Source organism: Eretmochelys imbricata, chromosome 4, assembly GCF_965152235.1.
Source record: "Eretmochelys imbricata isolate rEreImb1 chromosome 4, rEreImb1.hap1, whole genome shotgun sequence".
NCBI classification, from domain to species: domain Eukaryota; kingdom Metazoa; phylum Chordata; order Testudines; family Cheloniidae; genus Eretmochelys; species Eretmochelys imbricata.
Genome location: NC_135575.1, coordinates 78,962,192 through 78,975,777, shown reverse-complemented (window position 1 = coordinate 78,975,777; position 13,586 = coordinate 78,962,192).

The window sequence follows — 13,586 nt, the reverse complement described above, 5'->3', positions numbered from 1 at the left end:
AGAACCACTAAGTCCCTAAAGCTGCTCTAAAAGTGGCAGCTGGGGATCTTCCTATCACAGGGGAATCCCCTGCTGGGCTACATACTTTCTTTATAGGGGCATTTGAGGCAAGGGTGAAAGGGAAATAGCTGAAGCATGTTGCACTCCAGCAATCCTTGGCCAGTAGAATGGTTCCGAAGCAATCATTCCAGCACTCATAAATCAGAGCAGCTATGTGGTTCCTCTAATTTTGGCAAGCAGCCAGTTCAGTTCCCCTCCAGCCTCCAGAACTGTGAGAACCAGAAATTTCTCTTAGTTTGGCTCAGGCTGGAGCCTGGATTCTAGGACCTTGCAAGGTGGGAGGGTCCTGTGCTCCAGCCTGAGCCCAAGCATCTACATCATAATTAAACAGCCACTTAGCCCAAGCCCTGCAAGGCTGAATCAGCTGTCATAGGCCAGCTGTGGGGTTTTAATTGCAGTTTAGACACACATTTAGAGAGGACTGAACCCATTGTGTATAGGTTATTCTTAGAAAGGACTGAGAGAAATTTTAGAACCAAAATGAGATGACTGGGAATAAGATGGCAGATGAAATTCAATGTAGACAAGTGAAAGGTAATTCACCTGAGCAGGAAAATAATTAAGTAATACATGATGAAAGTACTAATTTCACTGTCACCCCTTGCTTAAAAAAAAAAAGCGGTCAACAATAACCAGGCATTCTTCTGGGAAACTGACTGAAACACGTGAGGCATAATGGGAAACACTCCAAACTGTTAAAAAGAAAATGTTTATTCTTATTATAGAGACAAGGTGGGAGAGGTAATATATTTTTGGACCAACTTCTGCTGCTAAAAGAAACAAGCTTTTGTATTTACACAGAGGTCTTCTTCAGGGACTGGGACTGGGAAAGGTATTTAAAGAGTCACAGCTAAATACAAGGTGGAACAGATTGTTTAGCATAAGTAGTTAACACATACTGTAAGTGACCATTCAAAAAAGGGGAAGATAGTGGGCTACAGATTGTTATAATTAGCCTGCAGAGGTGTTAACTGGCCACTTCACCTTGAATGGTATCTTACAATATGTTAACTGTTTACTTAAACATTGTGGACACACAATGTTGTGCAGCATCTCAGGTGGCATGTTGGGGGTGCCTGGAGAAGCTTTCAGGGCAGGGAATTGATGACTCATTCTGGAGGGTCAGGGGTGGGAAGGAAGCACCTTCCCCGAGGATCTGCTTGAGGAAAGAAAGAGGCTGCCCTCACCTCCTGGAGTACACAATGCGGGATGCGCAGGGTGGACAGCCTTGTGTGCTGCCTGAGCACCATTGGGTCCACACAGTCCATCCAATCATAGTCCAGGAGATCTCCAACTCTGGTGGCCCCAGTCAGGACCAACCTCCAGCACATCAAGGGGGACTCTGCCATCTGCAAACCAAGGAGTGGGGTGTGTAGCAGGGGTTCTGTGAGGAGTTCCTCTCCCTCAGCGGCCACTACAGACCTGGTCACAGAGAATAGCTTCCAGTCCTGAGGACATCCTGGTAGAAGACTGTCAGGTCAGAGAGGTCACGGGGGAAGTAGAAATGCTGGCAGTTGTATCAGAGCCCTCAGAGCAGAGGAAGATGTGTGCCAGCACACTCCATGCCAGACTACCTGCACTCTGAAATAGTCTCTGCGGGGCATGAAGGTGGAAGGCATGGAACTCTGCAGATGCCAACCAGGTGCTGTCCACCCTCCTCCAGGATCCTCGAAGCCCTGGCCAGAAAAACTCCAGAATCTTCCAGGGTTCCTAGCAGTTGGCTCAGTGTGCTGAACTGGTGCCAGATCATAGACAGGACCAGACGGTTGAGCACCAGCACCTTCCCCACAAAAGGAAAAGAACTAGAGAAATCTCATCCACCTCCACAACTGGTCAACCACCCTGGTCTCTAGGTTGATCCAATTATTCAGCAGGGAGGGATTAGTGGCAGAAATAATCATAGAATATCGGGGTTGGAAGGGACTTCAGGAGGTCATCTAGTCCAATCCCCTGCTCAAAGCAGGACCAATCCTCAACTAAATCATCCCAGCCACGGCTTTCTCAAGCCTGATCTTAAAAACTTCAAAGCAAGGAGATTCCACCACCTCCCTAGGTAACACATTTCAGTGATTCACCACCCTCCCAGTGAAAAAGTTTTTCCTAATATCCAACCTAAACCTCCCCCACTGCAACTTGAGACCATTACTCCTCATTCTGTCATCTGCTACCACTGAGAACAGTCTAGATCCATCCTCTTTGGAACCCCCTTTCAGGTAGTTGAAAGCAGCTATCAAATCCCCCCTCATTCTTCTCTTCCGCAGACTAAACAATCCCAGTTCCCTCAGCCTCGCCCCATAAGTCATGTGCTCCAGTCCCCTAATCATTTTGGTTGCCCTCTGCTGGATGCTTTCCAATTTTTTCCACATCCTTCTTGCAGTGTGGGACCCAAAACTGGACACAGTACTCCAGATAAGGCCTCACCAATGTCAAATAGAGGGGAACGATCACATCCCTCGATCTGCTGGCAATGCCCCTACTTATACAGCCCAAAATGCCATTGGCCTTCTTGGCAACAAGGGCACACTGTTGACTCAGATCCAGGTAGATGCCCAGATAGAGCAGCGGACCCACACCGCATCAGGTGGTCGAAACGACGGTGGGAGGGAGCCTGCTTGCCACCTATCATCGCCATTGGCTCTTGACAGTTGACCCAGGTGGAGGGGGCTGCCAAATAGATGACAACTCTTGGTGGTCTCCTGGGCTGAGCCATGAGGAGCATGTTGTCAGCATATGCCAACATGACCATCTGCAAGTCTGGCTCTTGAAGCATCAATCCCATCATTCTCTTGTAGAGGAGACGGAGGAGGGGCTCATTTGCAATGGAATAGAGCTGACTGGACAGCAGGCAATCCTGACATACCCTGCTACTATAGATGACAAGTTTGGTCAAGAGTCTGTTGAGCTTGGTCAGACACTCCACAGAGACATATGGCACTTGGAGAAAGCCAACAAAATGTGACTCAAAGCCAAATGCCTGCAGAGCGTCCAGGAGATATCCATGATCCATCTTGTCAAACTCCTTCTCCTGATCCAGGGGCAGGAGGCTGAATGACCATCCCTACACATGAGAGAAAGTAGGTCCTGGACCAGCTATAGGTTGTTGAAGATGGTCCAACCCAGGATGGATGTATGTCCCGTGTGTGTAGATCACATCTGAAAGCATGGACCCTAGCCACAGTGAGATGGCTTGTAGTCCATGCTGAGGAACAAGACTGGGTTTCAGTTCTTCAGGTGGCACAAATCCCCCTTCTTAGGCAGTAGGGTGAGCACAGCCCAAATGCATGACTGGGGGAACACTCTGATCCCCAGACAGTGGTGAATTGGGTGTCAAGGATATCCCAGAACACGTGGTAGAAGTCCACAGTCAGCCTGTCGATGCCCAGAGATTGGTTGGTGGGCTTCAGAAAACTCAACCAAGTGAGAGGCTGCTCCAGCCAGTCTCAATTACACATGCTCACTGTAGGGAGAACATCTCATATGACCCCATTGGCACTGGTTAGATCTGGAGAGAAAAGGCTGGTGTAGAAGGTCCCGGCCCTTCCTTACATCTCCACTGACTCCTTGAGATGGGTGCCATATTCTGCCAGAGCCCTCTTTTTCTCCAGGTTGTAGAAGAAGTGGGAGCCATGATCCATCTCCCAAAGAAGCTGGATATGGGACTGAATGAAGGCGTACCAAGCCCAGTGGTCATTGAGGGTGCGGCGCTTGTTCTGCTTCTCTTGACACTCTGTGATCAACTTCCCCCACTCCCACCTGCCATGATCAGCTGCTCCACAGTGTGCAGGAGGCACTGGATGGAGGGGGAGGAGCAGAGTCAGGGCATGCTCAGGGGAGGGGGTGGAATGCAGCAGGAAGAGGCGGGTGAGGGTGGGGACTTGGAGGATGGGGCGGGTGGGGGCAGAGGCAGATGGAGTTGGCCAGTGCTTGTGCCTCCTGATACAACTGAAGGACCATGCTAAAATCATGCCAGTATACAAGAGAAGTATGGGATCAGAAATGAGTGAACCAAAATTGGTGTGTTGGAAATTAAGCCAAATTGGTGGACAAAATAATGAGGGGACGGACTGTTCTGCACATCACTCCCTTTTGGAGTCCTTTAAAGATTTTGGAAGAAAAGTTGGCCACTAGAGCTACCTATGACAGCATGGCTGCCACCCCCACCACTTCCTGGAACCCCAGACTTCCTTCATCCTAATCCTGAGAGATGTCCTGACCAGACTGGGCCAGAGAGAGGCAGCCAGATGACATCACCGCCTCCAGCTAAATCCCAAATACTACCTAGGTTGTGAAACTTTGTCTCACCCCATCTCAACTAATTTATTTTCTTTCTCTCCAAAAGGACAGCAGTTACCATCTTTAATATCATCTAAAAGACTGTCAGTGTTTTTTTTTTCCTTCAAAAAACTCCCTCCTGCTGAAGGGAAAGGGAACAAGAGATGTTGTTAAAATGAAAGCCTTATTTCATACTTTAAACTGCTTTTCATTCTTTTCTGTGTCTTTAACAAAGGTTAAAAGGATTGTTAATGGTATATTTGTCCTGGCACTAAGCAGACTTAGGTCTCTGTATACCAAACCCGAAACTTTGTTTAAAACTTTTTAATGTTGGACAGTGACTTGGTTATGTTAACGTCTCTGACTCTTTAGGCCCATATATCTCATCTAAATAAATACAACACCATGTACTGAATAATGAGGCAGGAATGCAAGGGAGAAGTATGTGATCATGTAATTAAAGACTATATCATAATGTAAATGTAACGGGATAATGCACCATCAACATTCATTTTTGCATTTTCTAACACTGAGTGTTTGACTCTGGAACTAGTGCACATGACTTCCAGCCTCTTACTTCTCTAACCAGGCTCCTGAGTGTAGGCCAGGAATCTTCTGGCTTACACCCACATCTGGGTCTCAGCTCTTAAGGAGGTATGGTAGAGGGACCCAGTCCCTCTCGTTCCACAGGATCCCAGCCAAGGGACCTGTTAGGGGGCTTATTCCTTCACCCGCTCACTGCCCTGGTCCTTCTCGCATGAACAGAGAGCAACAATACCCAAAGTCCAAAGGTGCAAACAATTTGATGTTTATTTGGGTGAACTTCCAGCATGATTCCAGTTTCCTTCCTTAGTGTTCCTTCCCAGCTCTGGCCCACAGATCCTTACCTGTGTCCCTGTTCCCATTCCCCCCCTTAGCAAAACATGATTCCAATTTCCCCACCCCCATACCCTGTTCCCATTCTCCCTGCTTACTTCCTGATTGACTGCAGACTATATACTAAAACTTGAGTTCTGCTTAGCTATACCTTAACCTATCATTTTCCTGAAATTTAACTAACCAATCCTAACATATTGTAACATGATTATTTAACCAATTATATCCCACCACTTTAATTAGTTTACACCCAGCAAAATTAATTATACAGCAGACAGAAACAATCACAGAACCAGACAGAGACCATGTAAATAAACAATAGCAAAGTGGGAACTATAATGACAAAACAATACAGAAGTGAGGATTTCACAACTACATCTATAAAGACATAAGGGTTTCCCAGCTGTGTCTATTGATAGTTTTCTGTTCAGTAAGAACTCACTTATCAAACTAAACTTCCTTTTACATCCTCTAAGCTCTTCCCTTTCTTTGGACGTGACAGATCAGATCTCCTTTCTAATAGCCCCAGATTGCCTTATTTCAATGTGACTAGTTTGGAATGTGAGGATGGGACCATACATTTCCAAGCTTTTGGCTGCCTCTGTTTAGCCAGAGATCTAAGAACAGGGCCTCAGACTGTCACAGTAAGAGAAGGACCTTACACTGGCAGACAGTGATTTTGATTCTTTCTTTTATACCTCTAACTAGCCAAGTGATAAGAATACACCTAAATTCTTAAAGTACAGGCCTTTGCAGACAAGCCTGAATATCTATATCCTAACACTTGGCACTACCTGGACATAGGATATGAGAATTTAAGGATACAAGAGTATTATCTCAGAATCTGTTGAAAAAAGTAAAGCCTGGATAATTACAGGAAATATATTTAGAAAACAACGAAGTAAGCTAAAAAAATCCAGATACCATTTTTTGTTAAATGAGAGAGAACCAAGCTTATTGAATCAATTGTATACAGAGAGATCAATAAAGATTTTCCAGAGTCAACTTCAAGAACTGGTAAGATCAGTTATTATTAGTGCTGTCAAGCGATTAAAAAAATTAATTGCAATTAATTGTGCTATTAATTGTACTGTTAAACAATAATAAAATACCATTTATTTAAATATTTTTGTATGTTTTCTACATTTTCAAATATATTGATTTCAATTACAACACAGAATACAAAGTGTACAGTGCTCACTTTATATTATTTTTATTACAAATATTTGTACTGTAAAAACAAAAGAAATAGTATTTTTCAATTCATGTAGTACAAGTACTGTAGTGCAATCTCTATCATGAAAGTTAAATTACAAATGTAGCATTATGTACAAAAAATAACTACATTCAAAAATAAAAAATGTAAAACTTTAGAGCCTACAAGTCCACTCAGTCCTACTTCTTGTTCAGCTAATCGCTCAGACGAACGAGTTTGTTTCCATTTGCAGGAGATAATGCTGCCCACTTCTTGTTTACAATATCACCTGAAAGTGAGAACAGGCATTCACATGACACTGTTGTAGCCGGTGTCACAAGATATTTATGTGCCAGATGCACTAAAGATTCATATGTCCCTCCATGCTTCAACTGCCATTCCAGAGGACATGCGTCCATGCTCATAACAGGTTCTGCTTGATAACCATCCAAAGCAGTACAGACTGAAGCAAGGTCATTTTCATCATCTGAGTCAGATGACACCAGCAGAAGGTTGATTTTTTTTTTTTTGGTTGTTCAGGTTCTATAGTTTCTGCATAGAGTGTTGCTTTTTTAAGACTTCTGAAAACATGCTCTACACCTAGTCCCTCTCAGATTTTGAAGGCACTTTGGATTCTTAAATCTTGGGTCAAGTGCTGTAGCTATCTTTAGAAATCTCATATTGATACCTTATTTTTGTTTTGTCAAATCTGCAGTGAAAATGTTCTTAAAATGAACAACATGTGCAGGGTCATCATCTGAAACTGCTATAACATGAAATACAAGGCAGAATGCTGGTCAAACAGAGTAGGAGACATACAATTCTACCCCAAGAAGTTCAGTCACAAATTTAATTAATGTATTTTTTTAATGAGCATCATTAGCATGGAAACATACTCTCTGGAATGATGGCCAAAGCATGAAGGGGCATACGAATGTTTAGCATAACTGGCACATAAATACCTTACAATGTTGGCTACAAAAGTGACTGTGAATGCCTGTTCTCACTTTCTCATGACATTGTAAATAAGAAGCGGGCAGCATTATCTCCCATAAATGTAAACAAACTTGTTTGTCTTAGCGATTGGCTGAACAAGAAGTTCGACTGAATGGACTTGTAGGCTGTAAAGTTTTACGTTGTTTTGTTTTTGAGTTCAGTTATGTAACAAAAAAAAACTACATTTGTAAGTTGCAATTACACAATAAAGAGATTGCACTATATTACTTGTATGAGATGCACTGAAAAATACTATTTCTTTTGTTTGCCATTTTTAAGTGCAAATCTTTATAATAAAAAATATAAAGTGAGCACTGTCAACTTTGTAGACTGTTGTAATTGAAAACAATATATTTGAAAATGAAAACATCCAAAAATATTAATAAATTTCAATTGGTATTCTATTGTGTAACAGTGCAATTAAAACTGCAGTTAATCATGATTCATATTTTTAATCACAATTCATTTTTTGAGTTAATCGCATGAGATAACTGCGATTAATTGGACAGCTGTAATTATGTGAATTTGATTCTTTGAATCAAATAATTCCTGAAATATTTTATTCTAGTGATATTAGTAAAAGTAGATCAACCCATTTATAAGTCATAGGCAATGAAGACTCTCTCCTCCAAGTATCACATTGAGTTCCAAAACAGTAAAACACATTACAGATCTGCTATCTTTCAGTGGACACTTAAGGCCATTCTCATATGAGCTCTGTAGTGTCACTGTGATTTGTTCAAAAATTGTATTAGCCATGTACTTCTCACTTAATGTACATATTAATTTTATCAATTACTGGCAATTTTTCAGGTCCTCAAAAACAGTGAGTAAACAGGCCATACTATCTGAGACTTTCATGGCATCCACCAACATAGTATCTGAGCACCTCACAATTAATGTATTTATCCTCACAACATCCATGTGAGGTAAGGAAGCACTGTTATCCCTATTTACAGATAAGCGCAGAGGCACAGACACACTAAGTGATATGCTTAGGTCACACAGGATATTTGTGGAAGAACAGGAGTTGAACCAACATCTCCCTCAGCTCAAGCAATTGCTGTAACCACTGGATTATCCCTCCTACTGATGAGCAGGCCTAATTTTTTTTCTGGAAGGTGCTCAGATACCACAGCGTTGGGTGTTTAAGAATCCATCTCCTCGTTTGTGCAGCCACAGAGAGACTGAGCAATCACGGTCTTCTGACAAGGACGGCACAAAGCTAGTGCTACTAGAAGCTCTAGCCACTCGCAACACAGAAGAAGGAGGAGGGGTCTATCTCCTCCTTAATTTTCAGCATCGCTGACTGGTCAATGAGGATCTCTTACTACACCCTCTTAAGACTGGCACAACAGCTGTGTTCCATGGCCAGGGGATGTGGGAAGCATTATGCTTCAGATACACAGCTTCCTGATCTCATGCTAAGATGGTATGACTCCACACCACCCTGAACTCATAACAGTGCCCAGTACAATCCAGCCCGAAATGCATTTCATTTATTAAACAACAATTGAATGTTTTAGTACAGATGAAATTATACTTCTATGCACTCTAGCTCAGAAGTCAAAATTGGATGATTTTTTTTGCCAATTTTTTGGTGGAAAATTTGTCTCATTTTTGTCAAAAATTTATCACGTGATTTTTTTTTATCAGCCCAGAATCTAGACACACAGTATTCTTGCTCCAGTGAGGTTTTGTGGACTTCTGCAGCTCAGAACTCTAATACATTTTCCTGGATGCAAACTTTCCTTTGCATAGCCAGAGCTCATTTATCTTCTAGTAAATAAATTTTTAGATCATCATCTGGGTTGGTATTTGAGTGTTGTAACATAATTTCTCCCCAATATTCATCATGCATACAGGTGAACCAAGTGTTTTGGCGTAGAGATTGGATTTCCCCCTTAAAAAAACAAACAAACAAACAAAATGGGCCCTGTCCTGCCATATAGTACATATGTAACTCTCCTTTGCAAAAAATTTTACCATTGATAGAATTCTCTAGTGCTCACCTATGAATTTATACTTCCTTTGATATTCACATAGTAACTAGAGATTTTGAGGGCCTTCATTTATAGGTACCTAATCTGAGACTTTTCATAGGGATCTGAATTTCCAGAAAGCACTAAGGGCCAGACTGTAAAGATATTTAGGTATCTAAAGATGCAGCTAGATGCTTAATGGGATTTTCAAAAGCACCTATGTGCCTAACTCCCATTAACTGAAATTTATGGGAGTTAATGCTTATGCATTTTTGAAAATCTCCAAATCTGAATATCTAGGTATGTACATTTCTTTATACATCTGGCCATCAGCACCCACCATTCAAAAATCAGGCCCCTTTCAGGTGTCTCAGTTTGACCACCCACTAGACACTTGTGAAAATTTAAGCCTTCTTCCTCTCGTTGGGGTGGGACAGGAGCAGTCTAGTTTCTTCTTGCTGTGTTAGCTACCAATGGCTGCAGAAAGAATGCAAATGCATATTATCTTTTTGATTATCAATTTGTCATATGCTTTTTAACCTTCTGTAACACTTACATTGTGCTTGAGGACTAAGGCTATTAGTCTAATAACCATAATTAGTCATAATTATCCTGACTGAGGCTATTGGTTAATGATATCTCATGTTAGCATTCTTAATCTTAATAGATCTAATTAATGCAATTACATCCACTTACAAAACATAGCTGTATGTTATACACCTAATTCTTAATGACATACGAAGAACTATTGGGTTAATGAAACTAACCCAAGTATAATTTCACACCACCTCTCAAAGTACCATACGCTGTGACAATATCTTAAAGCTCCCACAGTCAGCATGGGAAGAGAGCATGGCTTTATACGTCTATCCTCCATTTATTGTGAGACAGTGAATTAAAAAAAACCAAAAAACCCACACACACCAAATTGACACCCTTCTTATCTTTCTTCCTTCTTTTCTACTCTTGCTATTGCCACTGTTCTGCCAATTAGCTCAAATCTAACCGTCAGTCAATCACCAGTGTGCAATTTTCAGTCGTTCTTATAGTTCCTTTTCTTGAAAGGGGCCAGTACTCCCAAAGATGATGAAAAAGAAGGCAGTAGCTCTGGCTAATCTCAAAAGTAGGTCACAATTAAGAAATAATACATATCTCACCCATGGCCTCCAAACAACTCCATATTCCGAGAAATTCACATTTGCTCTTATTAAATGAGCACAAAGCATCTTGTCAAGCCTTTCACTAAATGTTCAGGTCAATTATACTTGTAGACAGAGAAAAACATCACCTGTCTGAGAATATTTCTTTATATCAAGTTCACAGGCCTCACGTTGTGTATATGGAGGTAGAAATGATGAATGTTCTTCTTCAAAACGCACAAATATACTTTCCATTAAAAAAATTAAATAGCACTCAGCCCTGAAGAGAAGCTCTCTAATAACTCCATTGCTTAATACATAAGACATAGATATAAAATCAACCCACATTACATACAGGTCTCAAACCATACTATCTTCTTTAAAAGAAATCTTTTAAAAAAATGTAACATTTAGAGTCCTCGCTGCTCCAAAGTCTCCTGAGAGCTTTTGAGCTTTGAGAGTTTTAAAATGAGCTTTACAAGTTTTTGGTTTGTTGTGTTTTCTCTTGTTTATTTCCCCAATATCCTTTTGTTGCTTCTCCTTTCTTTGTTTACAGAATGAAAGAAGACGTGCACATGCATAGGAAATATGCACTAGGAAATAAACAAATAATCTGGATTTAATGGGGAATTCTATTTATCAAGTGAACTACACCTTTAAAAAAAAAAAAAAGAAGTCAGGTGGATTCGCAAATGTTTACAATGACCTTTTCTGAAATCTACTTTCTCATCTTGTCTGTGAGAAGTCCATTTTTCCTTTTAAGTGGAAAAAGAGAACTACCCCTGAACCATAAAAATGCTGAATTAAGATAGAAACATGCAACATTAGCCTGAAAAATCTAACTCACTTCCCACTGAATTCAGTGGCAAAACTCCCATTGACTTCAATGGGCACAGAGCTAGTGCTGAGTGTTTTTGAAAAACCTCATGCTAGCTGGATCTCTCATAACAAGAAATGAATAGAATGAAGTTAACTTTTTTTCCTAGTGACAATCTTTTTCATGAAATAGTCATTTTTAAATGCATTTATTGTCAAATAGTTCAACTCCTGGTGATTTGTGAGCAGTCAAAATTCAACATTATTTTATGGGGCACAGAGGTTAAATAGCACATTTTTGTTCCTTCACTGGATAAGTATAACTTTTGAATCAAATTTCCAGTGAAAATACCTGCAATTAGTGCTGGTCAAATAATAATAAAAAACCCCACACCCATAATCCTAAAGAAATTGACAGTATTTGAACAGCTGTAGAGCCTGACTAGATACTACAAAAATCTGTCAATCAAATTTTACATAAATATCAGCAATATCCATTATTGCAATGTATTTAATAGATAGTAATAGACCAGTTATACTTACAAGTGCTAATTCAAAATTGCTTTTTGCCAATATTCAGCAAATGTCACTTAAAGATGCTGCTTCTAGAAATACCAATAATTAGAATGCATATATTGTAATACGTTAGAATATTAACAAATCAGTTAACAAACAGGGCTGCAAATGGTCAAAGAATGTTAATTAAAAGTACAAATCAGTATTCAAAGAATTTTTGGTAGCATTTGCCCAGCTCCAAATATAAACAGTTTTTAAAGATTTCCTCAATAGAGAACTACAATATTAAGGATACATATAGCTATTCTGATACTGACTCTAGAAGAAAAGTAAAAACCAGGAGGCGTATAAGTGCACTCTGACAAATGTGGACATCTCAGCAACCTGATATTTGGCAGGCAATTTTATTTATTTTTATATTTTAAAAACCTACAAACAATCAAGAATATTGGCCATCTATTGTGGTCTACCATCTTCCATCCTCTACAGATGGACAGCACAAAGTTTTACTAACATTCTATTTTGAGACCTAAAGTGGCATTTAGGCCTCATGGTGCCCCTTTGCATGGGACAAATTTCATCCACTTGTCAATCTTTATCTCAAGGGCAAAATTTTCAAAGCAAGTCAGTATCCAAAGCCCTATTTTTTGAAACTTACTTAAGCATTTAGCAGTCTGTCATTGAAAATCAGTGGGACCTAAGTCACTTTTGAAAATGAGACTTCAGCTCTTAATTCAAGCACTTTTGAAAATTTTACCTGAGATCTTTCAAGTATACCAATTCCACAGATAAAATCTGAAAATGCAAAAGAACTAAACACTGTGGTTTTGTAAGTTTCCATGATTGATGAAATATTTTATATATATAATGTCTTGACTTCTCTCTGAGGCTAACCTTCCAATTTAAATAGATCAGTTATATTCCTCCCCAAACCAAGATTGTCTATCTGAAGACATTGCTATTTTACAGAGCTGGGCAGGAAACTAATTTCCCATCCTGAGAAAAGTTTTGAGATTTTGAAAAAAATTCTAATCTCAAATTGGGATAAAAAGATAAAAAAAAAAAAAGTCAAAATCCCAAATTTTTGAAAATCAAAAATACAGAAACATGTTGAATCGGGTTAATTTAAACATATTGTTACAACATTAACCTTTATTTTTTTTTAAACTGTAAATTGATGTTAATTTCAAAACAGTCATTTCAACAATTTAATTATTTCAATTTTTTTCATAACCTGACATTTGCTGAGACTAACTCTTTTCTGCAAAAAGTTTCAGTTTTAACAAATGGGCATCAGCTGACAAAAAGTGTTTCTATCAAAAATTCCTAGCTAGCTGTTTTTAATGATTGATAGAAAGAACACAGTCCCTTATAGAATTTTTTAAAAAGGATTATAATAGACATTCATGGAGCAAATTTAGATCAGAAATGAAGCAGTCTTCTTTATTTTTAAATCAGCAAAGACTTTTTTAAAACCAAATAAGATGATCAAATTTCTGTTGGAAACTTAAGAACCATTTGATAGAGAAGACAATCGAGGTAGGTCTACATTAGGATAAAAAAAACCCCCACAGAACTGAGTCTCAGAACCTGGTTTAGCTGACTTGGGCTCATGGAGCTCAGACTCCAAGGCTAAAAATTGCAATTCAGGCTCAGGACGGAGCCCAGGCTGTGAGATCCGCAAGGGTCTCAGAGCCTGGGCTCCAGCCCAGGCCAAAACGTCTACACTGCAGT